Source organism: Mycteria americana, chromosome 1 (genome assembly GCF_035582795.1).
Source record: "Mycteria americana isolate JAX WOST 10 ecotype Jacksonville Zoo and Gardens chromosome 1, USCA_MyAme_1.0, whole genome shotgun sequence".
Lineage (NCBI taxonomy): Eukaryota > Metazoa > Chordata > Aves > Ciconiiformes > Ciconiidae > Mycteria > Mycteria americana.
Genome location: NC_134365.1, coordinates 119,669,554 through 119,697,362, shown reverse-complemented (window position 1 = coordinate 119,697,362; position 27,809 = coordinate 119,669,554). Strand labels below are relative to the sequence as shown.

The 27,809-nt window shown below is 39.0% G+C and overlaps 1 protein-coding gene across 8 annotated transcripts in view; it reads right to left on the bottom strand.

The window, feature by feature from the left end:
- ITSN1 (intersectin 1) overlaps positions 1 to 27,772 on the bottom strand; it is a 144,954-nt gene extending 117,182 nt beyond the window's left edge. For 5 of the 8 annotated variants that reach the window (XM_075517835.1, XM_075517885.1, XM_075517847.1 and 2 more), the window contains exon 1: positions 27,598 to 27,772. The gene's annotated coding sequence lies outside the window, so the exon portion shown is untranslated. The remainder of the gene's footprint in view (positions 1 to 27,597) is intronic. The other 3 variants (XR_012777950.1, XM_075517899.1, XM_075517907.1) reach the window with 3 other exon arrangements.
- Positions 27,773 to 27,809: the final 37 nt, after the last annotated feature.

The window sequence follows — 27,809 nt, the reverse complement described above, 5'->3', positions numbered from 1 at the left end:
AATAAAGCCATAGGAGGTATAAATTAAGAGCAATTTAGCTATTTCAGTGCTATGTGTCTTTATATGGACAAGTTTCACAAGAAAAAAAATTGTATTTTTGTTTTCCTTAAAGTGCAGCACAGCATTTCTATTCCTACACGATCATGCGCAAGATAATTTGGGCAGACAATTCAAGAAGTAATTCCTGAGGCAACTTATCAGTCACCTTCCTCCTCCTACAGGAAAAGAAGAAACAAAACCAACCAGATAAAAAACCCACATCCTTCTCAAGCATTCCAAATTATGACAAAATACTCCCAAGCAGGATGTCATGTGAGAGTATCACAGACTAACAGCAGGTTTTGTTGTTTTCCCATGTTACACGGGAAAGTCTTTAGACTAGTATTAATAAAAGGACTCTGATATTCAGCAAAGCCTAGTAGTTTTAGACAGATGTTGGAAAACAAAAACATTTTAAGACATTAATGAAAGTTTGATTCTTGCTCTTCGGCGATCAGATCATTAATACAGTTATCAGTTTCAGTCAAACTTTTCAGTTTCTGCTCTTTACAGGAATGACTTCTAACTGTAAAAAACTTACAAATGTTAACTCCTACTGTTTCTTGTACATTTTGCCAAGCATCCAAATGAGATTAACAAAGCTAGTCACCATTGCAAATGCTTTTCAATTCCTGTGGCAATGATCAAACTGCTGAGGAGGTCACTTCTGTATTCACGGTATCTATCTTCTGCTATGGGGAAAGGATAACCTGACCACAAAGGAAGAAAAATCACTATAAACCCACCAAGCAGGCAACAGGTCTAGTAGCAAGGCACTCTTTTCTCCATGCTAAGTCAGAAGACAGCTCAAGAGTCTAACAAATAAAGAACTCCTTACTTTCTAAAAACAGGAAAAATGGAGACATTTCTCAACCTAATGTTGACATTTATCAACAATTGTGGTGGAAGCCCCAGACTAACACCACAAATGGTGTCTCTGTGTACAACAAATTTGCAAGCAGTTAAGGACATTGTTTATTTTCTTGCCATGGCACTGTCACTTTATCTTGTTCAGTCATGTAAGCTTTAAGTGTTTTTTGTCAGAAAGCCCTCCACAAGTACTTCCACAGGAACTACCAGGTTTTTGTCTGTTCTTGCTGAAGTACTACACAAGGGACACGCTGTCCAAAACACATTTTTATTACTTCAAGACCTTAGGGTCAAAGTTCAAGAGCACGGTTATGAAGAAGTTCTTGGTCAAATCAGACCTATACCACTCAAAGTTCTCAGACAAGTTTAAGATCCAGGAAACAGACTTTTTTGCCATCCAGATTAACAGCTGGCTTGCTGTTTTCCACAATTTGTCTTTCATTAAAACAGTACTGAGTTTCCCAGGCTATATTAACTCATACACTTCTGGGTGAAGGTATTTCTCATTTCTTTAACTGACATTTAAATATTAATAATTATTAATTTAACCTGAGCAAGGTGCTCAGAACTTGTTTTTAACAAACATACAAGATTATTTCTTCAGAGAGAGTTCAGAGACTAATTCCTTGAAAATTTAGTCCTTTTCTTCTTCGAATAGATGAGAAGCAATTAGGTAACTGGTTATTGGCACTAATATCATCCCTTCTAAAGCAAATGAGAATTACAATCCCCATTCCAAAGCTGAGGAAACTATGGCAGGAAAGCATTCTAATTCATGGTAAAAGTTAAGAGTGTAACTTGGAACAGAAACCTAATTCAGTCTGATCGTGAACCATGAGAACATGTTTTGCACGTGGGTATTACAAGCAGCAGCAGAGAAACTAAATTATGAGGCTGGAAATGAGAAGTTAGAGAACAGGAGATTTTCCAGTGTTGTTACATTCTGCACCTTCATCCGCATAAGAGATGTTGCTGATGACTATGTATTACCAGTAGTACTCAAACAGCTCCCAAGCACTACAGTTAAAATGTTTCAGGATAGTAGGGGCTATATAACCAAAGCAAAAGTCTTTCCCTTAAGGAGTTCCCAGTTTAATCAAACGGAATTAACCTTAGAAGGAAAGCAAGCAAAGGCTGCAGTGATAAGATCATTTTGTTGTATAGTCTAGCTAGCACAATTTGAATGGCTGTTTCTAATCTTGTACATACATGGGCTGTTTTTAATCTTGACAGCATTTCACCCAGTAATTCCAGTACTGAGTGAACTGTGACTGAATTACAGTATCTTTTTAAAAGAGATGACTGGCTTTCATTTTAAAAGATCTAACATGATAGAAAACCCACTGCATCACTCAACTGTTTATAAAACCCTTATTAAGAAATAAAATAAATATTTTATTTTCACTTTAATATTTGACAGCTTCATTCTGAACCACCAGACCTTGTAAAGTATGACTTCTTATTTTTAGAACGAACTTTTAGTAGTTTCTTAGCACTCACAACTTCTATTTTTTCTTTTTAGTAGTCTTTACTTACAAAGGTGTAGTAATAAGCTGCTTTCTTTTTTTGTTTGGTTGGGGGGGGTGTTAAAAAGCTTCATTAACACAATTGCAGTTGGCAAGTTCTGACTCCTCCCCCTTCAAAACAAGTTCTGCTACACTAAAAATCTGAAACACAAGAATTACAGAGCTAGGAATACATGCCACACCTACCAGACAGTCTTAACAGTAGCCTGGCATTAACTTCAAGAATGATTCAGTAAGGAGGACAAGGAAATGCATGATATCACTGCTAGATATGAAAGTATTGTGCTCTCTTAGACCCTCAAAGTCTATTTTGTTTTGCAAACATGAACTTGAGCAGTGATCTCAACTGCCAGTAAGTAATGGTTCATAGTTATACTGAATGCTAATAGAATCAGATAAAGCAGATTGGTTCTGCTATTTACATTACATAAAATGAAGACAGTCATGCTTTATTTCAGAACTGTTAATCTGGCTGTCTCCATGGCTCAAGGATCACTAAGCAATGGCACGTAGAAGATACACTCGGAACAAAAGAGAAAAGTGGCCAAAGCCTGGAGTCCGGCCTTAGCCAAAGGAAAGCAAAGTCTGAGGGCTCTGTAATATCTAGGTGCTAGTTTTATGTTATTTGTATATTAGTGTATTATTCTAAGAAGAGGCTGATAGTCATGCCACACCTTTAACTTAGCCACTCTTAACTTTTTAACTAGCTTTTCGGAGAGTAAAGCACAGTTGTTTTGAAAGCCCAATGTAGCACTGGATCACTTCTATTTCACTAGGCATTTTTCCCTTATCAAGTTTTCTAATCTCTCCAGTCCACATAACAAGTAACCTTGTTTCTTCCTTTACTGCCTCTGCAAGAAATAGCTCAACTACGAACAACATGATTACTGATTTTTTTGCAGATTAACTCTTTCCTTGTTCCTACATCAACTATCACAGCGCAACTGCTTCCACTCCCCCTTGGCCCACCTCCTATAGCTAGGTGGACACTGCTATATTACTTGCAAGTCAAGAATGTCATGTAAATGTACCAGAGGTTAGCTGATAAATTTCTTCCCCCACTTTCCTACAGATTCCCACTACACAACTCTGCGTGAACTCTCCCATGTTTTACTGTATTGGTCCAGCATTACTCTAGTGTTCCTGCCTTCTCAATGCAACATTTTAATCTATCATTGCTACTTACCTCCACTGCAGCTAAAGCCACCCTAACTGCAAGGATTCCTTTTTCATACCCCTGCATGAGCTCAGAAGTAATAGGGGTGTGGAGATGGTGGACCTGTGAGCTGTGTTTTCAGCCACAGGACTGAAAAGCAAGGGAATTATGGACATGGTTTAGATCTGTGCTCCTCCTTTCCGAGTAGGCCAACATAACTGTCTCTAACATTACAGAGATCGGAATCAAAGGAGTCATAATCTAGCTTGATGTTCTCAGAGGAATGAGAACAGCCAAATGAATAGGTCAGAGCCATCAAGTCTTTCTTGGACAGCAGTGACAGTCTTCTATCCCAAGATTTCATTACTTGTAGGCCTAACCTAATCCCATGTAGCTATGCTGTGCTAACCCCCATTCTTGTCTGAACTTGATAGCTGATCATTTGAAATGGGGACAATGAAAAAAGGAAAAGAGAAAAAAAAAACAGATGTTCCGAGTTCTTTCACTTCACATTCTCCATCTCTGCCTCAAAGCAACAGTTACGCTGGGGGAAGGGTAAGAAGGAAGAAAAAGCCCAGAGTCAGCATAAGTGTAAATCGAGAGAGTTCAGGATCTGTGTGTCCACTCCCTTTTCCCTCCTTGTAGGCAAAACCATAAGATAAAAAGGTCTAGTAGGGCAGAGATGGGATAAAGTTGGTGATATAAGGCAAGGCACAGATGGCTCTGTTCTTTGAACTACTCCAGAGTAGGTCAGTTTGTCCTCCATAAGCATCTGCTCTTCTGAACTCTTTAGAGGAAAGGGGATTATCAGTTACATAAATGCAGTGGTATGGCAAAAGCAGTTTGCTATAGCAGATTTTCAAAATAGTGCTTTAATAGGAGAAATTACTCAGCATCTACCAATCAGTAGATTGGTAGGTGCCGAATAATTGCCTGTGGTCTGACACAACTACTGCCTTATCAGTAGTTGTGTCAGACCACATCACTGTTGACTGAAGTAGCCAACATCTCCCACCCACGTGCCTTCTGCTCTGAATCTCTTCAAAGCTCTGTCTTCCTAACTCTTCTGCATGACATTAGGAGCACTTTCAGATCCAAGAACAGACATATATTATGTCATTTAGACAAGTATTCCTGTTATTTTCCTTCCTTCTGGTCACACTTAACCCTGTTGTTCACAGAGGTTGATAGCGGTCATTCTCTGTGGCTTATTCCTCTATTTTTTTTCGTCTAATTAGTCATATTGATTTCCTTGAGAATGTCAATTCAAGAACTTTGATCTCAGGGCAAAACTCTCTGAAGGAGACCTCTCAAAAATACATAAGCATTCCTTGAACCTGCCCTGAACATGAGTAGCATTCCTAAGGGATAGCTAATCTCCCTGCACTTCACCAAAAAAAAAGACCCCAAAGCAATGAAGGTGAATGGCAGAGACTCGCTCATTGTTTTTGTTTAAAAAAACAAAAATTCATGTCAAAAAGAAATCACTTATCAGTGAATTGCTCAGCACCACTGAGCAGCATGTTGACAGAAGCTTGTTCTTTGGGGCAAGAACAAAACAGGCATTAAAACAAATCCTGAAAATGAGGATGCTTTCCTAACATTTTTGGAAATTACTTTTTTCTTCCACAACAGAAATCCCCAGAGAAAGGGGTCACACACACATTCCGCAAAGTTATAGTCCCAGTTGTTGGGGTTATACTGACTAAGCAAGCACTTAACAAAATTCTCAAGATTTAATTATGAGGATTCTCATATTCAGCTAAAAATGTCTTATTGTCCTGTAAAGCTACCGATGCAGTGCACACCAGGAAATTCTCTGCTCTGTGGCACTAACACACAGGTACAGTCCTGACCCCAGCACTTTAAGGCTATTGAATATATTTGCATACAATGCAGTGATCCAAGTACTGCATTAACCCCAGTTATCTGACCCTTTTGATTTCATCACAAGCAACACATATAATTTACATGTAATAAAAAGTATATAGCTATAAAAATAATATGTATGTAGCTTCGTATGTGTGGGTATCTACACAGAGTGCCACACCACTTAGCATCAAACGTCAAGGTTAAATCCTTTTTATTACAAGGATGAGTTTAAAAAGTTATGTGGACTGCAGGTGCCCAGGTGCCAGCAGCGGGGGGCTGCAGGGGCAGCCTCTCTGAGGCTCCAACAGACCCACTGCAGGGGACAGCTGAGCCCCTCAGCCAAGATGGCGGCGCCTCAGGGAACGTGTGTGTAAGAAAGGGCAAAACACTGCCTGGGAGTGAGGGGAAAAGTGTGAGAAACAGCCCTGCGAGCCCCAAGGTGAGAGGAGGTGCTCCAGACACCCCAGCAGGGATCCCCTGCAGCCCACAGAGAGACCATGTTGAAGCAGATATTGCCTTGCAGCTCATGGAGAGACCACAATGGAGCAGATATCCACAACACAGCCCATGGAGGACCCCAGCCTAGAGCAGGTTTATCCTGAAGGACTACAGCCTGTGGAGAGGACCCACGCTGGAGCAGGAGAAAACCATGCAGAGAAAGAAGCGGCAGAGAACAACTGTTATGGACTGACCACAGCCCCCATTTCCCACCCCCCTGTGCTGCCAGGGCATGGGGGAGGTAGAGTAGTTGGGAATGAAGGAGTGAAGTTGAGCCTGGGATAAAGGAGGGGGAAAAGCATTGTTTCAATTTGTCAATGTTTCTCACTATCCAAACCTATTTTAACTGGTAAATTAATTTTCCCCAAGTCAAGTCTGTTTTGCCTGTGAGGGTAACTGTTAATGTAATCTCCCTGTCTTTATCTCAACCCACGAGCTTTTTCACCCCATCTTCTCCCTTGTCCTGTCCTGTTGAGGGGGGGAGTGAGTGAGCAGCTGCATGGGCATCCGGCAGCCAGCCAAGGTCAACCCATGACAACTTCCTAACTTATTTGAAGAAACCAGTATTGCATCTGTAGATGATCCTGACCCTTTAGGAAATATTGGAGACTACATAGGAAAGGACATAGAATCAGAAAAAGCATGAACAGACAAAACTGTTCTGACTTATGAAATTATTTTTATATAATATAAATATATATATATAAATAATGAAAGTATGCATGGACTGACTAATACAAAGATTACCAAATTTTGGCTTCTACTCATTTGGCACACAACAGGCTTTAAGAGGACTTGGCCAAAGTTCTCTAAAAGCAGTAACACAGTGAATAAATTACCAATGCTACATTCTAGTCAAGGAAATTGTGACAAATTGTGTTTAAAAAGAGATTAAAGAGGAGGACACAATCTCTTTTCTACTTCAAATAAGAAACATATACAATAAGCAGTACCTGCTACACAGGATACAACTCAATAACCCTCCTCAGTCTCTCTGAAACTGAAAATCACCTAAAGGCAGGCACTGTTAGCAGAATATTTAAACTTTACTAATAAAACAATACAAATAATAGTTCCCAGGTGAATACAGACAACATACTTGAGTCTAAAGCAGCTGACATATTGCAAGGAGTTAGTTACTGCACCTTCATTTCTTTTATGAAGCAGACCATTTTATTTAGCTAGAGCTTTACTTGTACTAAGATCCAGAACTCTTTTCCATGAGTAGAATCATCGGTTCTCAGCTTTACAGAAAATGAAACACTTCTTTCAAAACCAACCCAATTAAAGCAATGGTATATAGTTTGATAAAGGAAAAGACACCTTTGGAAAAAAAAATATTCCAAAGACCTACCTGATGCTACCTAAGGATAGTCGTATACCATTTAACACAAATATGTTTCCAGCAAACAATGAAAAGACAAAACAGCACTTTAAATAGCAGCTTTATTGGGAAGAAATGCAAATGTTGGATGAACAGGTAGTGAAACTTCCTGTGCTATTTTTCACATAGTGATAAGGACAGACCCTTGGGCATTTGTAAAATTAAGGTATTTCCTTACACTAGAAAGGTTGCTTATCAGACAACAGTACATATGGAGGATAAAGGATTCTCCTACATTGTCAAGAATGCAAAAGTTGCATAAAGCTTAAACAAGGAATTAAATATGTTAAAGCTCAATTGCTAGAGGTAATGTTTCTTATTTCAAATATGCTTAAGAACACATTAATGAGCCAAAGTAAAAAGGGCTTAACTGCATAAGGCAGGGTATATCCCAAAGTAAGGTTTTTCTGTTTCCTTTTTCCATCAGGGTACCAGTTCCCCTCCAACATGCCAAAGAAACAATTTTCACAAAAGAGTAAAAGCATTTCAGGTGTGTCCACAAGGCTAGGCAACTGATATATGCGACAGCATAAGGGAAAGAAAAATGTTTTGCACAATGATATGATGAATGGTAGATACATACATAAAAAATTTTAAAAGCATATTCCAACTTATAAATCCTATTTCTATATTAAATAGAATTATCAATTGACTGCGAGTGCAGTTGAATGGCACCAAAAATTGTGTAAGGACATGTAACAAGTTTCCTTTCCAGATGACAAGTGTGCTTTCTATCAGTTCCACATAAATCAGTCTCCTGCATCTCAACAACAATCAGAAAAGTTTCAGTTCTTGGTTGGGGTAAAAGATTCTTCAAACATTAAGATACAAGGACAGGAATCATCCTGCTGAATATATTACCAGTGGTAATAATGAGTTCAGAGGCAGCAAAGAAATTATAAAAAAAGACACAAAAAAACCAAGGAAGGCTTTCCATATATTTCACTGGAGTTGAGGTGCAAGTATTTATGCAACACAGGCTCCTTCAAAGCACACATACAGTGAGGTTAAGGTTTTCCTCACCACAAAAAGAGATAGGTAGAAGCAAGAGTTTATTGGAAGAATAGACAGATTTTAGCTTTAGTCATAACAAGCTGGATGTTGCAAACACTATTCCACAGCAGCACTTTCTAACTGCTGAGCAGTTGAGAGAGCAACGGGATCACTCAAACACAGTGTCATGAAGTTCCAGGCTACAAACACTCTGCATTTCTGCTAAGGGTTGGGAATTATTTCAAGCCTACACAAGACAGAACCAGGACATGCACACAAACAACCAACTCCAAGAAAAAAAACTTGATACAGAAGATACAGAAGACAGGACTTTTTTTTAAAAGATACATATACCAAGCAGTTAAAAAAAGAGGTGCTCATTCTCAGTATATAAATATTTGTCCAAATGTCCCCCCTTCCTTCTTCTTCCCCAGCTTTATATACTGAGCATGACGTCATGTGGTATGGAATAGCCCTTTGGTCAGTTTGGATCAACTATCCTGGCTGTGTCCCCTCCCAGCTTCTTCTGCACCTGGCAGAGCACGGGAAGCTGAAAAGTCCTTGACTAGTACAGCAACAACTAAAACATCTCTGTATTATCAACACTGTCTTCAGCACAAATCCAAAACATAGCCCCATACCAGCCACTATAAAGAAAATTAACTCTATCTCAGCTGAAACCAGGACAATAGCTGATAAGATGGCTTGTCTGAAGAATGCAGGTTACAGAGGGAGGGCACCATATGCACAGGCATTTTTCATGCTTGATCTGGAAAGCAGGCTACTTTGTTATGGTCCTTCTGTAAATGACCAAAGAAGCCTGTATGGTTAATAATACTGAAAAGAGTCATTTCCCTGTACTGAAATGCTTTAATACCTCTTTCCAGGATAAAAATTCCTTTCCTTAAAGAGGATAAGAACATTAACGTTATTGTTAGTGCTAATGGTTTATTTACTGTAAGTCACAAATCTGCAGCATGGGGAGGTTTATTTACTGTAGCTTACAAATTTCTCCCCTGTGGGTACTTCAAAAGTCGTCTGTTTTTCAGTACCTAGTAATCAGGAAAATTTGTTACAAGTCACATTATGGTTGTGGGGCTGTCTTCGAATAGGAAAAAAATCTAATTGCAAAACTGTAATACAATGCTCTGATTTCCCAACATAATAGATCTAAAAAAACCTTTCAAGTTTGATTCAACAGAAAGTGAAGACAGCTATGAAAACAAGCCTACTGAATTCCTTAAAAACCCTCACATTTGCGAGTTTTTAAAATGCTAACTATTAATCAGTGCCCAACTACACACATAAGTACAGTTCTGCTGGTATGTAACAGTATGATCCTTATTCACTGACGTTGTGTGGTGGCAGCAGGTTGATTACTATGAAGAAACACCCTGAACTCTGCATCCGCAAGAGACTTGTTTCCTCAGCAAAGGCAGGGACAGAAAAAAAAGTGAAGAGCTGAAACACTTATATGGGGAGTAGTAAAGAAAGGTCACAGAGAGGAGGGCCAACAAAGAATGAAACAAGACAAGCCTGATAAAAGTGCAAGAAGGGCATGATGCTACAGCAACCTTCATGGTTCATCCACCTCATAGTTCAAACACAACTCATCCCATTCCTCCATCAAACTCCCACAGCTCTTAACAGTACTCATGTAAAACCTCACAAAGGTTAAGCTTTCCAGGTTTCACACTTCTGAGAAGAGATCAAATATGCTCAGAAGATGATGTTACACCCATCATCCAATGATGACACAAAATGATGATCTGAAGACAGAACTTTGTTTTAGGATCTGACCTGCCTAGTGATTAGTATATTTCTTTTTTAAAGTAGTCAATAGGATTGTAAGACCCCCTTCTTTTTCATCTTCCCTCACAACGACACAGATGTTGGAGAAGTGAAAGACTCCAGCCATCTTGTTAAATGCGTGAACTTTAAATTCCTATAGAAGTCATCAGTGCTACATCTCAGCCAGACAGCTTTCTCTTGGTATGTTTTTTGCCATGAGCTCACTTTGGTTCACTGAAAGTTATTGTCTGTCAAGACAAAGCCATGATTTGCAGGGAATCAGACAGAGATGCCACCTCTAGTATCAATTTAAGCAGTTATCAAGTGAAATCCTGGGACAAAGTCAAGAAATTTACATCATCTTCACTAAAATGAGAATTCCATGCCTAAAAATCTAATTCTATAAAAAGAGGAAATAACCACATTAAAGAAAGGAATCTGTAGTGTTTAAGTTACATCATTGCAAAGGCTATGAAGCTACCTTCTCTCCATTTTTAATCTTGCCATCAGTAACAACATAAGAGAAATTACAGAATGTTATTTCCCATGCTTTGTTAACAATTACAGCTCAAGCTCCTGAAAAGCTGGTTAAACTTGTGCATCTTCAGTGTATTATTCTGTCTTATGGTTTCAAGATTGACAGGATGAAAGACACACACTGATAGCGACCAATATCCTGATATGCCTCCCAAACCAGAAAAATATGTCTAGTCCTTAAGCTTAACCTCAAGACAGCTCCTTCCTTTCTATGCCGATTTCAAGTTCAGGATAAAGCATGCAGCCAAAGCTCAGAAAGATTCTGGAATAAACAGCTCACATAAAATATATGTGTATACATACGTAGTAAGATTGAAAAAACATTTGAGTACATATAACAGAAGGGATGTTAGACATATGCTACCATCACAGAGATATTTTAGTGAATTTAGTTCTCCTGATGCAAAGGACATTTCTCACTTGCAGCAGTTTTAATCTGTCTCAAATTTAAAAAAGTGAATTTAAGAAATTCTTCTGTCTTTTTGTAAGGTAGTTTTTTGCACTCTGGTTCACCACTTTTGATCTCATCTTAAAATGGGACTTTACATATAGGATTCTCGTATTTTCTAACTGTTTAGCTGACTGTAATCTACTAATCTAATTTGACTAAGTAGTTCTCATAAGTCACTCCATTTCCAGCCCGGAGAGCACAGTATCCATGACAGACATATGTCATACCTAATTCAGTTATCACTTCTCACAAATTGAAAACCGTACCCTAATAAGATTTTTTCTAAAAAAACATATTGAGTAAGTAACATTAGTTTTTCAAGATTCTCCATTTTTTGGTCATTCAAACAGGCACTCAGTATTAATATAGCAATAAAATAATATAGCTAGGTACCAAAAATTGCCCGGAGAAAGATGAACCTCTTTTTATTGGAAGAACAGGAACCCACCTTACTTTGCTAACAGGATCACATCTGTAGGTCATGAATCAGGCTTACATACATATATATTTATACATGGGGGAAGAAATAGCAGAGATCTGTAGTTTAATATTACAAATAACATTTATTGTCCATTACAAATATGTTAACATATCTTCGTGCGAGAATGATAGATATGAAAAGTTTGTACAATTTATAGCACAGGAGGAATACAAGTTTGCACAATTTATAGCTCACACTTGCAGTAGTGGATTAAAACCTGACAGCTAAAATTATTACAGTCCCCATTTATTCAACCTACTCCAGAAGCTACTGCAACTTTTAAAGGTGCTTTCACTCTTGAATCAGGATCAGGATTACTTTCTTTCTCAATCTGGCTTGTTAAAAATAGGGGCAAGTTTACCTTGAAAATTGAGTCTTATGACTCCAGCAGAAGATAGCCTGAGGGCCATTTTCTGCAGCAGACACATCATCAGAAGAGGCTTGGGGACAGCTGTGAAGGAAGCTTGAAAGAGCAGAGGCTAGCATAACTGGCAGTACATTCAGCAGGAATTTTTCAACTCGCACTGGCTGGCTTCAGTACAGCACAGCATACTCTTAAGAGTTGGCAACTGACAAGATTTTAAAAATAAACTTTGGATTCTAAAAATACATTTCTGATTATTTAGCTTCTGACTTAAGACCTGAAAATGAAAACTGGCATTATAATGAAGCACCCACTCCTTCACCAACCATTACAGCTAATGTTACCTTCTAAAATTCCAAGCAAGACTTTCTTGTAGTCACTTGTCTGTAGGAGAAGTGTAGGCTAAAGACATTTTACATTAAAAAATAAGTTGTCAATATTTCAGCTGTTCAAGAACCCCATATACTGAAGCACTTACAATCAAACCTTCATCAGACAAAAAAGCCTTTCTCAAAGACTCAACAGTCTAGTGTTCAACTCTCCTGAAAAATACACATGGCATTTACTGGCACTTGAATGAAAGGCAACAGAAAAAATTAACTTACTGGAAAGAAGAGTTAGCTGCTTGCAGGGGAAAGAATCTGAACTTTTGCCTCAAAATTACCTTGTTCCCCTTTGGGGACAGAAAAAGGTAGTAACGACCATGTGACATCAGAACAATGAATACGTCTAATCAAGAACCAATGGAGGCACTAAATATGCTAAGTATGATATACAGCATTTTCTATTAGATATGTTCAGTTCCAAATTTGCAATCATAACAGGTCCCATGAAGCAGTAAATTATAATAAGTGTGGGACACAGCAAGAGTAAGATTGTTAAATTAATTTCCTCTGAAAATCTAGTGACAATAACTAATTTTCCTAAAGCTACAGTACTATTTTCTATCACTTTTAAAGTTTCCAGAGCAGCACTAGCATAAATCTCATACACAAGTCGAATCAACTTTACTTTCTCACATAAATGAGCAATAAAGTACCCATAGAGATAAAATTACATGAATGTGCCTCAGTTCTCATCTGCTTAAATACTGCTGCTGACAGTTTCAGAACCCAAGTACTCACAGTACTCCTTCAAATGTACAGCTGTTTTAGTGCAACTTTTAAGCAGGAAATCCCAAATTATGCAAGAAAAAAATTCCAGTAAAAAATGCCAGTTCATATGCTTAAGGGAGAAAAAGGCAGCAGCAAGTAATCCCCAATAAAGCCTGCCAGCAAGCATTGCCAAGAGATGCACTGACATTCTAGACTAAACAGATCATTTACTCACACACTTCTTTTCTTTTTCCTTTTTATTTTTAATTCTCCAATGAACAATGTCCATGACAACTGTTTTGAGCTACCACAGTTCTACTATATGGCAACAGTTCATGTTCTCACTTTAAGACCTGCTGAAAAAACTCACTAATTATTTTGACTACCAGTTCTTAAATGCTAAATATATGATGACAATTGAGAGAATAACACAAGTATCTCGGATATAAATTTGTCTATGGCTCATTTAATCACTGCTTGTACAGCTGAGAACTGAAATGCTTGAGGAGTGGGGAGAAAGTAAAAAACCAGCACCTCCATTTCCTTCGAGGTACTAACTGTGCTGGTTTTGGCTGGGCTAGAGTTAATTTTCTTCATAGTAGCTAGTATGGGACTATGTTTTGGATTTGTGCTGACAACAGTGCTGATAATACAGGCATGTTTTCGTTACTGCTGAGCAGTGCTTACACAGAGTCAAGGCCTTTGCTGCTGCTCACACCACCCCACCAGCGAGTAGGCTGGGGGTGCACAAGAAGTTGGGAGGGGACACAGCTGGGACAGCTGACCCCAACTGCCCAAAGGGCTATTCCAGACCATATGGCATCATGCTCAGCAATAAAACTAGGGGGAAGGTTGGCAGGGGAGCTGCTGCTTGGGGACTGACTGGGCATTGGTCAGTTGGTAGTAAGCAGTTGTTTTCATTTGCATCACTTGTCTTTCTTGGGTTTTATTTCTCTCTCCTTGTTATTTTCCTTTTCATTACAATTTATTATTATTATTTATTATTATTATTTTATTTCAATCATTAAACTCTTCTTATCTCAACCCACGAGTTTTCCCACTTTTACCCTTTCAATTCTCTTCCCCCATCCCACCATGGGAACGGCTGACTGGTGCTCAGTTGCCGGCTGGGGTTAAACCACAACACTAACAAAAGAGAAAGAATTTTGAATTAGGCCCAGCTGAAAAATCAGCATCTTCCAACCCTGCAATCACTACTTTAGCCTTTTGAAGAGTTCTTGTTGGTTTAACAGCCCAAAAATGAAGTCTTAACAGAGGCCTCAAGAACCTGATTGCCAGCAGCCAGTACATTGTCAAAGCATGCAGTGTTAAAATCCTCAGCAAACTGAAGGTACCAAGTGAATCAAATTGAAATAGAGGCAAAGAATCTGGGTAACAGCGCAAACATTGAAGACTAACAAGAAAATGTAGTACCTCAGGACAATGTATGCTATTTACTTGTAGGGAAATAGTAGGAAGAAACTTACTGTATAACAACAGCAATGGAAGAGGGAGACAAAACTTTCTCGAAACAGGGACTGGTATGTCAGAGCTAAAGCTAGAAATGACAGCTGGTGGCCAGCATCAGGCTACACAAACATAGTAAGTTTTATGTTTTACTCACCTGTTTCCGTATATTAACCTACTTTGAAATTTGGGTAGTCTTCCCTGAGTCCTTCTGGGAAATTAATTTCATTACTGACAATTAAGAAAGCTACCACACCACTTCTGCACTAAAACATTTAGAATATTAAGACAGAACTAAACATATACCTGCCTGAACATGCAAACAATATACAGGCATTAGAATAATACACATAGTTTATGCCAAGCCTTGAGAGAAGGCCATTCTTAAAAAATTCTGAAGGGATACAAGATGAAGTGCATGAACCATCTTGACCATAGCCTATGTTTCAGGCTGATTTATTTCTGAACAATAAAAAAGCTTTGATTACATAGACAAATCCTTAAGATTTGATCTTCTAGAGGACTGCATATGTCAATATAACTGAACCGTGGAAAAGATTCTCTCTGTGACAGAAGAATTGGTCTGCTTTAGAAAACAGCAATTTCAGAGTATCAGGCCCCAGTGACATACCTAAATAATTTGTGAATTAAGCACTATGAAGCGGGGGAGGGGGGAACCACACCCAACAAAAAAACAACCCAAACCCAAAAAGCTTGGAGGGGAGGGGACCATAGCTGTTCCAGGTGGTATCTAACAGTTGCAAGAGAGACCTAATTTTGTTATTGCTTTAAGTACAAAGTTAAGTGTTGCAGACCTATAACAGAAACTCGGTTCAACCTCATTTTTTAAATCCTTATCTCTAGATTGGCATACCAACTGAACTGATACACAAAGATGCAAGAAAAGAAATGAACCATAGCATTAAAATGCTACAGCCTGGCCAAAAATATGAGTAACCAGATACTCAGTGCCAGAGGTCACAGCATCCACCAACAGTACTGCTCATGCAAGCCATTGAAAAACAGTAATAAAGAAGTCCTACAAAGAGGCACTAAGCCAGCATCACCCCAAGAGAGAAAGAACTTAACACATTTTTTCAGTTACCTTGCCAATAACCTCCCCACTGTATCCAACCCACTAAACATTAAAATCTGGAAGAGATATAATGATTCTATAGCAACCAGCTGCTGAGATATTTTTCAAAAAGAATGAACTGAATACAACTGCCAAATACTTTCCCAACAAATTTAGCCTATTCCTAGTGGGAGGATAAAAGTATGTTCACTGCTGTGACTCAAGATACAGTACAAATCTGAGGTAGTTACAAAACTAGGGCAATTTAAAACAAATCAGATAACCAGGAATAGGTAAATAAACAGACACACAAATTGTAGGTATGCAAGCTGCTATTACTCTGCAAGGACAGACACATCACTCAAGAAGCCTCTCCTCTGGAATAGCACTTCCATGAGACTTTTTTCCATGCTGGTTACTCCAATCACCACATCACCAACAGGTCAACTTTACCAATACTTCCATGTCCCCTGTAAGAGTCTATCGAGGAATCTTCTGGAGACTTAAAACAAATAGCCACTTGAACATGTCAGCTCCACAGTGGTAGCTGCACACATATATAATTTGGGTTCTGTAAGCTCTCAAAAGAAAGCAGCAATTTGGTTGTGTCTGTGTTCAGATGCAACCACTCCTGCCATAAGTCTCCTGATATGTGTATCCATAAAAGCTTCAACCTCCTTTTCGTAACCTGCCTACAAGCACACCAGTTAAAGCATTTTTCTCAGCAAAATGAGAATCAGAGACCATGAGAATTCAAGAGCATGGTTTCCCTTAGCTCATATACAAGACAAAGGAAGACTCTAGGTAACTCGAAAAAGTAACTCCGAAAAACTGAGCCTAATATTAGGTTTATTACATTGTCCCACATGTATATCCTCAGAAGACATATTTTAGAAGTCTACAAATCAAAAGAAAGATGGAAGCCATCTAACTAAGTAACCTCTGTCTGTTTCCTTTTATTGCAATAAGGTTTTGTTTCTATTTAAATCTTCTCAGAATAAAGTCTTTAATCTTTAACGAGAGACAAAGCCAAGCTAATACAAGATGGAATTATGGGTAGACTATATTCATCTAGTTTCATAATACAGTACAGGGATAACAACTGAATTCAACAGGTAGATGTGTAAAATACCTTAGCTGAGACAGGCTCCCATTTTATCTCTTTGGCTGATGTTGTTAACCTAGTGTTTTTCCATCTCTCTTCCCCAGCTGTAGAGCGTGGCTCATCGTAAGTATCTAAGCTACTCCAGAAAAGTACCTGAGGACTGCCAGAAAATCCAAGGGCTTCCTCTTGTACATGGCCTGGTACAGAACTAGAAACTTCTGCTGCCACCTTAAAAACAATGATCAGAGCAAACTAAGTTTGGAAACCTGCATTCTGGTGTATCCACACTATTTGTAGCCTTCTGCTCTTTTCTTGCCCCTTATACTTACTGTCTTTTTAAAACTCTCTAGCTACAAAGTATCTCAGGTGGAGAGTATTGCATTGTTCTCTCTGGAGGACTCAATTAACTTTTTTTTAATTAAATTTATTTATTTCTCCCCTCCCCCCCCTTTTTTTCTTTTTTGAAGCTGGGAAAGGATAACAAAGCACAATAAACCTCCACACAAAAGGAAATGAAATTTCACAAGAATTTCAATATGCAGGCTTCCTAGGTTTCATTTTGGTGCACAAAGTTTAGCTGAGTCAGTATTCTTGATTCATAACACTTGCAGGTTTTTGAGGGTTTGTTTATTTTGTTTTAAATAAGAGGACTAAATTTCTGTCACTGTTTTGAAATTCCCAAGCAGAATGCCTCCTTTGATTTTGAAGATAGCCATTTAAGAGATTCAGCATTATTATATTCCCTACATACACTCAGGAAGGCCATTTTAATATAGTTGTTGCCCTGCCCCAACTAGCCTGTACCTTGCTTTTCCTAACAAACCCCAGGTGGTTTAATTCAGGATTGGATCAAGGCAATCCAGGAAAAGCAGGAACTTTTTGCCATAACAAATCCAGAAACTCTAGTAATTAAGCAACTCCAGCATGGAATCCCATTTTCCTTGGAGCTACAGTGTAACATTTTCCTGCTTGGAGCATGTAGAGCAGGAAAAAAAATGCACAATTTTTTCTGAAGCTTCATGTGATTTCTGATCACAAAAACTTTACCATCTATCAAAACCACCAAAGGAAGAATCCTCCCTCTTACTTATACAAAAGTCCTTAAAACTCCATGAAAAAAAAAAAAAACCACAAAACAACACACAATAGGCAGAAGGTTTATTATTCAGCTATCAATGGAGCCTACCAAGTATCCAGAAACAACTACCAGCTGAAAAGACTACAGTCTTTCAGTCTGCTGAAATTTCAGCTAACATGTCATCTCTGGAACACATTCAATTCCTCAAGCCAGCAACCAATAAGAGCCAAAAACACCGAAAGGTCAAAGCTCCATTTCTCTTATCCCTGCCTCTGAGCAAATGGTGAGACCAGGAAGAAAAAAAGAAAAACAATTCTACATATTCCTACTTTTTAGTCCTATAGTTCTCCTCTGTTCTCAGTAAGGATTCCAAAGCCTGTATCAAGAGACAAGCAGGAGCAGAGTGAAACTAGCCCAGATCTTACCAGTTTGTCACCTGCCCATGAAATTCTGAATTCTAATACCAAAACCTAAAGTTTTCTGCCATAGTTTGACAAAGAAACAAGCAACAGCTTAAACAAATGGTGGTGCCTAAATACTCAGAGATACCACATCACATCAAATTTAGCCTTTGCTGTACAGACTGTATTCCAATTAAGAGTTAGACTCTGTAGGATCAGATGATGTTCACATAGAAAAGGCTTGCCTTCAGCATTTTTGTTTGTTTTCGTCTTTTTTCTTTTAAAGAAAGGTTTTATCAAATATTTTCAAACTTTTCTATTTCTCTCCCACAACACCAGTAGCTCTAATCTGGGAGCATTAAGATGATCTGATGCTAAAATGGCTAGTCTCAGACACACACACACAAAAAAAATACTGTGCTGCTTTTGTTAATCCAATAGTCCTTTATTTCTTTCTTATTCACAAGGCATGTCAAACACTACCACTCAGTTCTGGACAATAGGCTTCCAATGCAAATTTAGCTTTTAAATGCCATTTAACTGCCCATACAAATACTATCACTAACTAGTCCACAGTCTTCACCAGGATCTTCCCCATAACATCACCTGAAAAGGCTTAGGTAACACAAAGAGATTAAAATAAAACTTTGCCAGATTTCCTAAGATAGAGGAAGAATAGGAAGGTGCACCAAAGTATCAAGGTCTTATATAAGTTCTTAGAACACATCAAGTAAGTTCATGCAGGGTTTAGTGGTTGGATTTTTTTGTTTGGTTTTGGTTGGTTGTTTTTTTTTTTTTTTTTTATTTAAAAGACAGCTTTACTTAGGGACACTTCTGGGTTATTACATAAGTACTCACGGTTTTGTTTGTAAGTTCTAAAATAATAGCAGATTTAACTCTTTGGGTTAAATTCACCCAACTAGTTAACACAAATAAGCTATTTTTTTTTTTTACAAGTCACACAATAGTATTTGTCAGCAGTTCAGAATACCGTTGAGTACTTGACTCAAAAGGATGCATCTTTTTCCCTCCTCCCCGAAAAAAACACAAAGCAAAATTGTTTTGCTTGCATCATCTACAGAAAGCGCAAGTTTTAAGCAATCCTCTCAGATTTAGACGTTGAGTTTAAATAGTAGTACCAAACATACATTTGCGACACATTTAAGGAATCAATCCATTGCTGCATTTGACATGTTAAAGTCAGCACTGCATCTGGAGTATTTCATATTTCTGTTTCATAAGAGCGGATTCCAGTTATTGTGCAGAGCTATGTGACTTACGGCTCATCCATAACTTCTGATTGTGCAAAAAGGATGACTGACTAATCAAAAAAGCATGAAACTGTTAAAGTGAAAATGCTGCACAAGCCTCAACTCCATTCAGATTATTCTGATAAGAACTGTGGTAATGAAGCATGTTCTGAGCATGGATAACACCCTTAGCAGCTTCCTATCAGCAAGCCTGGTTCAGAGACCATAAAAACATAATAGTGGGAGGAACCCACTATTAGAGTGGGAGGATCTACCTATTTTAGTTCCACGTCGACTACAAGATCTCTTCTTCAGAAGTCCAGTATCAAGGACTGGACTGCCATCTGAGGGCTCTCGGCAAACAGGAATTTTCAACACTAAGACAGACTTATTGATACCAACTAAACCACTGACTCCTGACCACAGCCACTCAGAGCTTATCAGTAATGCCAATTACTACAAATTACTTACATCTAGTCAAGTGCTACACCACACAAAAAATGAAATGCCTTTGCTTTCTTCCTCTGCCCATGTCATCATAGAGTTTGGCAACATTTCCTTGAAGCAATACCATTTTTCAGCAGACTATCTACAAGACAAACTTAATTTCTATCATATTTCTTAACATTAGCATATTATGTTCAATAGTAGGTTGCTATTTGTTCTTTTATGAGCATATTATATTGCTTACTATGGTTTTAAGTAAAGTACAGAACAGAGAACATGCAGAAACTTCTAAGCTGACTAATGGATGTTTTCAAACTTTGTCATTAAACATCTCCAAAATCCATGATGTCTGGCCATGAATTTAAGTATAGATGATCTTGCCATGTGTAAACATATTTTAACACTTTTATGTTTTGAACGTTTTGTCTGAATTTAAGTTTTACAAACTGGAATTTAAAAAGAGGCAACTGTAAGGAATAGTTGGAAAAGAATGGGGGGAAAGCCTTGTTATATGTCTAGTTTTTAAATGTAGTACTTGCCCGAATACCTACAGCAACTTAATTCCATGTTACTTCATTCTAACAAAAAAATTCTTCCTTCTCGTTGTTGTTTATTATGCTGTTTGGCAATTTGAGCACACGCTGCAGAACAGAGGTATTAAAATGGAGTGTTGCTTTGTGAGAAAATTTTAAAAGTATTTCCAGTAGCTCTACAAACTATTTCCAGTAGCTCTACAAACTATTTCCAGTAGTTTACTTTACACAATCTTTCCTTGTTGGGATTGGCTCTTACAAACATCCACAGAACAAAATCAATGAACATCAAAATACAAAGCTTAAGTGGGAAAGAATACCTGCCAGCCTTCAGATAATGCTGAAATATATAGGATCATTAAAGTGAAGACATACAGATACAAGAGGAAAAACAGAAAAAAAAGAACAGGTAAGAAGAATGTTGACTGGTGAAGGCAAGGAGCTAGCAAAGCAAATACTGCAGTAGAACAGGCAGTAGATGCACCGAAGGACGAGGTCAGAGAACTGCTATCTAAAAAAAAGCCAATTACACTGGATGCCCATGCAAAAACAATCAACCAACCAAAAAAAAAATCCCTGAATATCACAGGAGCCTATCTGTCTGCCTGAGAAAAACAGATAAACAAGTTTATCCAACTGGGACTCACAAGAGTCAAAGAAAAAATGTCAGTATTTTTGTGCAAGAAATTAAACTATTACATCATCCCCTTTGGTACATGACCAGATTACTGGCATTTTATTACAAAACAGAACTTTGAAGTTGTCAACTTTAGTTCATGATTGTCTGTAAGAAAGAAAGAATCTTACTTCCCCAAAATACCCTGAAGATTTATGGAAGTTATTGGAACTTTACACTGGGTAATTGAGCTTCTGTCTAAACCTCCTCACCACAAACACAGGAATCTGTACAGCATCTGTACATGGCTGAAGGCCACGTACCTGCAAGGAACTCTTCACAGGTGCATCTATATATTGCAACAGATTCTCTTCAACTGCCAGCTTTGTATGGGTACAAGCACGTGCTCATGCAGAACAGCTTGCAGGATGAGGGATTAACAGTGTGAAGCTCATGTCTAAACATAGTATAATATAACTAGAACTAGTCAATTGAGTAATCTGCTCAGTCTTTTATCTTCTTCCATTGCAAGACTGGCAGAAAAGATAACACTGAAGTTTTGACCAATCCCACCATGACGTATTAAAAAATTTACTTTAAAAAAATGTTAAATATTGCACTTTACAATTTACAGGGCAGTCTATATTCTTGTGCTTGTTAATTTGAAACTGTAATATATAGCTAGAGTACATGAAAAATGTATTTTTACAGTTACTAATAGGAGGCTTTTTTTAATAAAGAGGTGGTGACCTCCAAACACAAAGTTAGCTTGATCGCAGCTTCAATTTTCAGATCAGCCATATGAACACTTAATATACAAGCACTAAGTTTCCAAAACACAACTATAGGTATTAAATTGTAACATAATATGAAGATAGCCATCACCGATAAGCATCTGAGTGTCCCTGCATAAACTCACCTTGACCTTTGAAAGTTAGATATGCAGCTGACTTTACACAGCTTCTTCAGCTAAACAAGCACCCAAAACTCTTCTATTCTGTACAGACACATAGTTTAATTACCTTCCTAGTAGTCAATATTGGACTTCTCCTTTACAATTCAACTGGTAGGGCAACTAACAAAAAGTTAATGTATACTTTGCAGGATAAGCATTATTTAGAAAACAATAAATACCTTTTTTCTTTTTCCCCAAGATGGGTGGTTGCTCTTTCTTAAACATACAACTAGACATAATTTTAATATTTTTCTCATATACTGTTTCTAGGTACTCACACTGAGACACTTAAAAGTACTATCAGAAATGAATAAAAGTTCTCATTTCTCCAATGCAACTCTGACATAGGTACCTTCGGATCTTAGCAGGCCTGCAGAATCATAGAAGGAATGCAACAATTTGATTTGCCTGTTACATTTATTGACAAACAAATTACTTTGTAACATGTTGCAAAACTGGAATTGATTGCTTAAAAGAACTACTGTCTCATTTAAGAGTTAGCATACAGTCTTTACCTCAAAATCTTAATAGGCTTCTACAGATGTCTCCAATTACAAAGCAAAGACAAAGCAGGAAAGCTGCCTGCTGGTAAGCCATGGTGTGGTGGTCTTCAAACCCTAATAAAGTTATCAGTACAGAAACTCTGGCTGTCAGGTTTGAGAAACCACAAATCTGTGCTCTGCATTACTTGCCACTCAGTATCTTCAGTAAGCGCTCAAACATACAGCTTTAATTTTAATGTAGAATTGTTTATTTTAGTCCTTTAAGCCTTAAAAATTCTGTTGAAGAAATCTGTGGGCAGTTAATACAATGAAGGTGGTTTGGTTATGCCTAACAAAGTTCCGTAAAAACACATACAATTCATAACACCAAACAGTCACGGAAATTGACTGCTTCTTTCTTCAAAAAGCAGGGGACAAGAACAACAAGATAAAAACTGCAGTTAACTGTCAAGGATGTTGGTAAACCCAGACTACCTGCTCACAGCACGTGTGATTCTAGCTGGAAGTAAAAACTTCACTTTCCACTGCTTCATTCTCAGTTGTAAAGTCTGGGAATTACTTTTGGCAAACATCTTTAGAAAGTATGGCTACAAGATAAGTAGGGCAGCTAACTAGTAAACTGGTCCAAAGACACTACATTAGATTTATTATGTGTGGTTTGAGTTAGAAATTTTCTAAATGCTGTGAATAAGTCCTCATATGTAGCTCATTAATGATTTCATAGGTATATTTAATTTTTGTAAATATTATTTACAATTATGTATGAAAGTATAGAAAGCGATGTACTACAAAGGAGTTTCATTATGAGTCCTCTACAGAAGTCCCCACTATTTCAGATGGCTCTCCATGAACACTCTTTCAGAAACCATAGATTTAAACCCAGGTGTTCTCTGTATTTTGGAAGTATATTAATAACTATTATCTACAAATTGTGCATTTATATGGAGCAAGTAAAACTGTATCTTGAAACAATGCAAAGATGAACCACTGTCCAGTCATTTACAGTGGATTAGTCATCCTCAGGTCTAGATCCTTAAAAGATATTCAGGTAGAGGATCCCATGGAAATTAGGAGCTACCCACCAAAATACGATGGAAAACCTGAACTCTTGAGACAACAGGTCTTCAGTGAAATTATTTTAATAGTATTACTAGGGCTTGCTAATCTACAATATTAGTACTAGTATATTTATAATACTAGAACATACCATCAAGCCCATGATTTTCATGGGCTGCCATCACACAAAAACTCTTATAAATCCATAGTATTTAGACTTCAATACTGTGGTCACCACAAATATCCTGTGGGCACACACAACCACGAGAGACAGAGCGGGGGAAGGGAGATTGAGAACTACTGTGAAAGAGAAACATACAGCAGAGATTTAGGTTTCAGGCAACTAATAATATGATTATTTCAAAATTCCAGACACACATTTTACACACACAACGCTTGTGAAAAGTTGACTTTACAGAGAAAAGGAAAGACAACCACTGAAATGACACTAGCACTAATTAATTCAATCACCTTAGAAACAACCCATGAAAAAGGAAAATGTAATATCCAACATATGTAAGTTTAATACATTTCATAAAAGAAAACCAAACCAAGTATGTACTATGTCATTTAATTTTTCTGCATTTTGCCTGATTGTAATGAAGGGAATGTTGTAAAAATGCACCTTTTGTATGAGAAATAAAAGGGAAGAAAAAACCTTTCTTTCTGGGGAAGACAGAGGATACCTCTCTTCACTCCTCCCCATACAAAATTACTTAACGTTCATTCATTTTCTATTCTGGCCAAGAAGTTAATCCTCTGACACTCTGAAGTAGGTAGACAAATTCCAGTTTCAATTGTAGAAAAGCATTTGAAATCAGTAATTAGAAACTAATCTCTCCTAAACAAATGGCGCATGGTCTATCAAGAACTTGACCACCTCTACCCCTTACACACACACACAGAGCTACCTAGAGAGATTCGTTCTAGACAGATAGATTAACTAGACATCTACATGCACACTCCAAAGCTATACAATTTTTGTTTTGCTGTATGAAGTATTAGCAAATACAGTTATGAATACTGCAATCTGCAATTAAAATATCAAGACATACCTACAATAACCATGCCACCCAAAAATAACCAGTGGAATCTGTTATATTATTTTTTAATTTTAGAAAGTGTACTCTTAAAAAGAGGATAACTACTTTTGCCACATATCATACAGAAATTTTAGCACCTCACAGTAAGGTTTTATGTGCACAAGTAATTTATCATTAGATCTCAGACTGGACCAAATTTCTAATTGTCTACCACACCACCCAATTTCATGCTATGCAAGTAAAAACAAAACCAACTTACTGTGCAGGGGGCATTTCAAGTTCAGCAGCTGCATTAAATACAATAGCAATGAGCGTTCAAAGTTTCTAGCAGACAACAGGAACAGAAGCAATCTTTGGTTTATTTTTATAGTTAAAAAAAAAAACTGATCTCTTCGGTTCTGTGCAGGTTAACTACTGAGCCACCCCCACGTGAAATGTGTACTACAAACAAATCTTTCTGCTTATGATTTATTCTACTCTATTACTAAAGACAGCATAAACAAATGTTCATAGTTGATAACTCACCATGATGATCTTCTCCCCATTCCTCAAGCCATTGCTGACATTTTCCCTAATTTTTTTATTTTCCTTTTTATTCTACAAATGGAACTCTTATATTCCTATTGTCCCTGGTGTTATCCTACTAAGAACTAAAATTACAATCTACGATTACAGTACAAAGATAGACCAGAAAAGGCTATTCAACATCATCATTTAGAATTATTTAATTGCTAGATTCACATTCTTTCCTGAATCCAAATCTATCCTAATTGCATGATTAGAGGTATTAAGGAAAGGGCGTGCAGACTTTCCACCAAACAGCTAACAGCAGCAAGAGACAGAACAGGCACTGCAGGTCATCAGTTATTTTGAGATACCAATTCTTATTTTACTGTATCTAAGTAGTTATTCCACTGAACCAGGATATAAAGGAAAATTATCAAGAAAACACAGCTACTCTGAAAAAGATCTTATCTGGAACGAAAGACAGTGGGATATTATAGAGAGAACACTAGAACTGAAAGAATTAAGTGTGGTTTGTGAAGCAGCAAGTGCAAAGAGCAGCCCGCTCAGCTCAGATGAAGTTTGAGCCTAATACACTGGAGAAACTGTTCAGAAACAGTTCATCTGTACGAAACATGACCCCTGTAAAGCTGCCAAAATCAGTGAGAGCATACAAGTGCTAATCACGCAAGCTAAAATGGCTCAAGCTTCTTTGACTTACATGCACGCCTAAACATACGTAGCTGCATATCCTAAATTACAAGCTGACAAAAAGAATGCAGCTGTTTTCTTTACCTGTACTTCTATATGCAATCAGTACACCTCCTCATCACCCACAAGCAAGTACACCCCCTGCTCCTGTACTGGGAAATCTGAATACAGCTGACATGCAAGACTCCTCCTTCCATACCTCACCCCCTCAAGCAGGGCTTTGGAGATGCAGTGTGAGCATTTTAAAACAGAAAGAAGAATTCAGTAATTAATTCACTGGTATGTTAAAAAGTATACTGTATAAAAACATCACCTGGTCATACTCATCGAGGGAAGTTACTGGTGACTAGAAAAAAAGGCAAAAGAAAGAAAGAAAGGTTGTCTAACACAGTGTAGAATAACACTGCACAGTCTAACACTCTCCAGAGTCATCACTGCCTAAATACACAGTTTGGCTTTTTGATTCAGGAAAAAATGCACGCATTTGGAGGTTGACTTCAAATATTTTGTCAAAATACATAGCGATTACTTTAAATATATATTGCCATACAAGCTCTAAACAAAAAGCATACCTTAGAACTGGGGGGTGGGAAGAGGTAGAGGAAAACAGTGTTTTTCTTGCTTTAATGAGTCCCACACTATCACATCTGGAATGCTAGTTATTTTACTAACAAGAATTATTTACTAAACAATACTCTCTTACTTCAATTATCTATGGAGGTGTTTTCCCTATCATGACATCCACGCCCCACAGAAAGGTAGAGTTCACAGAAAATACTGTTTTCCAAAGCAAAAAACATATTTCTTTCAAAATAAAGAAGCAGCTGAATCAGAACAAAAGATGTCCACAGGAAATATTATCCATAAAGTTGTCTCCTAATCCGAGGCAAACAGAAATGAAAGGACAAAAAACCGACCATGTACCGGTTTCCTTTTCCTGACGCCCTGACAACATTCCCTCGTTCAATTGGTCGTGTGCCCTTTTCAAGCCGTAAAGGATGGCATTCCTCCTTCACTTCGCACCAGGGCGGACCGTATGCGTCGAAGGGGCAGGGAGCAAAGAGGACGGAGGCAGCAGGAATAATCGTTATTTAACGCGGTAAAAGGAAACCCGCTACCCGCAGCCGCACAACCCACCCCTTCCATTCCACGTCCGAGATCCCCCGGAGGACACGGGTGGCCGGGACACGGCTCCCTCCGGGAGCGATGGCTGTCTTGTGACGGCGAGGGCTGTGCTATCACCGAGCCAGCGCACGCGAACCGGGGCGCTCCCCCCGCCGCATTGCCCCGCTTTCCTCTAACCACAAAACCGTAGCTGCGAAAACGGCACCCGCGAAACCCACCCCCGTGAGGTACCAATAAAAATTAAAAGAATAGTAAAAAAAGGCCAGCCCGAGGAAGGCAAGCAGCGGCGCCCGCCCCAGCGCGCAGCAGCCGGCGCCGGACCCGCACGGGGGGCGCTTCCCGCAGGCGCCCACCTCACGGCTCCGCGCACCCCCCCCCCCGCCCCCAGCCGCCCACACCGGCGACGACCACGGCACTGAGCGAGATGAGGAGGAGCAGGGCGCCTCGCTCCGTGCCGGGCACCCGGCAGCTGTCAGCGGGCCCGGGCACCGGGACACGCCCGGCCGCCGGTACCGTGCGGAGGCGGGGGGCGGCAGAGGCAGCACGGGGCAGAGGCGCCGCTGCCGCCCCGCGGGTGCGCGCCGGGCGCCGTTGGCCTGGGGTGAACCGTCGCCCCTCCCAGTGAGGGTCGCCCCCTCCTTCCCGTCCCCTCCCGCCGCCGCTGGGCAGTACCTCATATCTGCGCGGGCCGGGGGGCCCTACTCACACCCATGGCGACGGCGGGGGGGATGGAGGAGCCGGAGCGGCGTCCGCCACCGCCTCCGCCAGACGCACCATCCCCTCCCGCTGCCTCCTCAGCCACCGTCTGGCGGGCGGCGGGGGGAGGAGCCCTGGCTCGCGCTCGCCCTCACAGCCGCCGTACTGACGTGCGGCCGCGGCCTCCC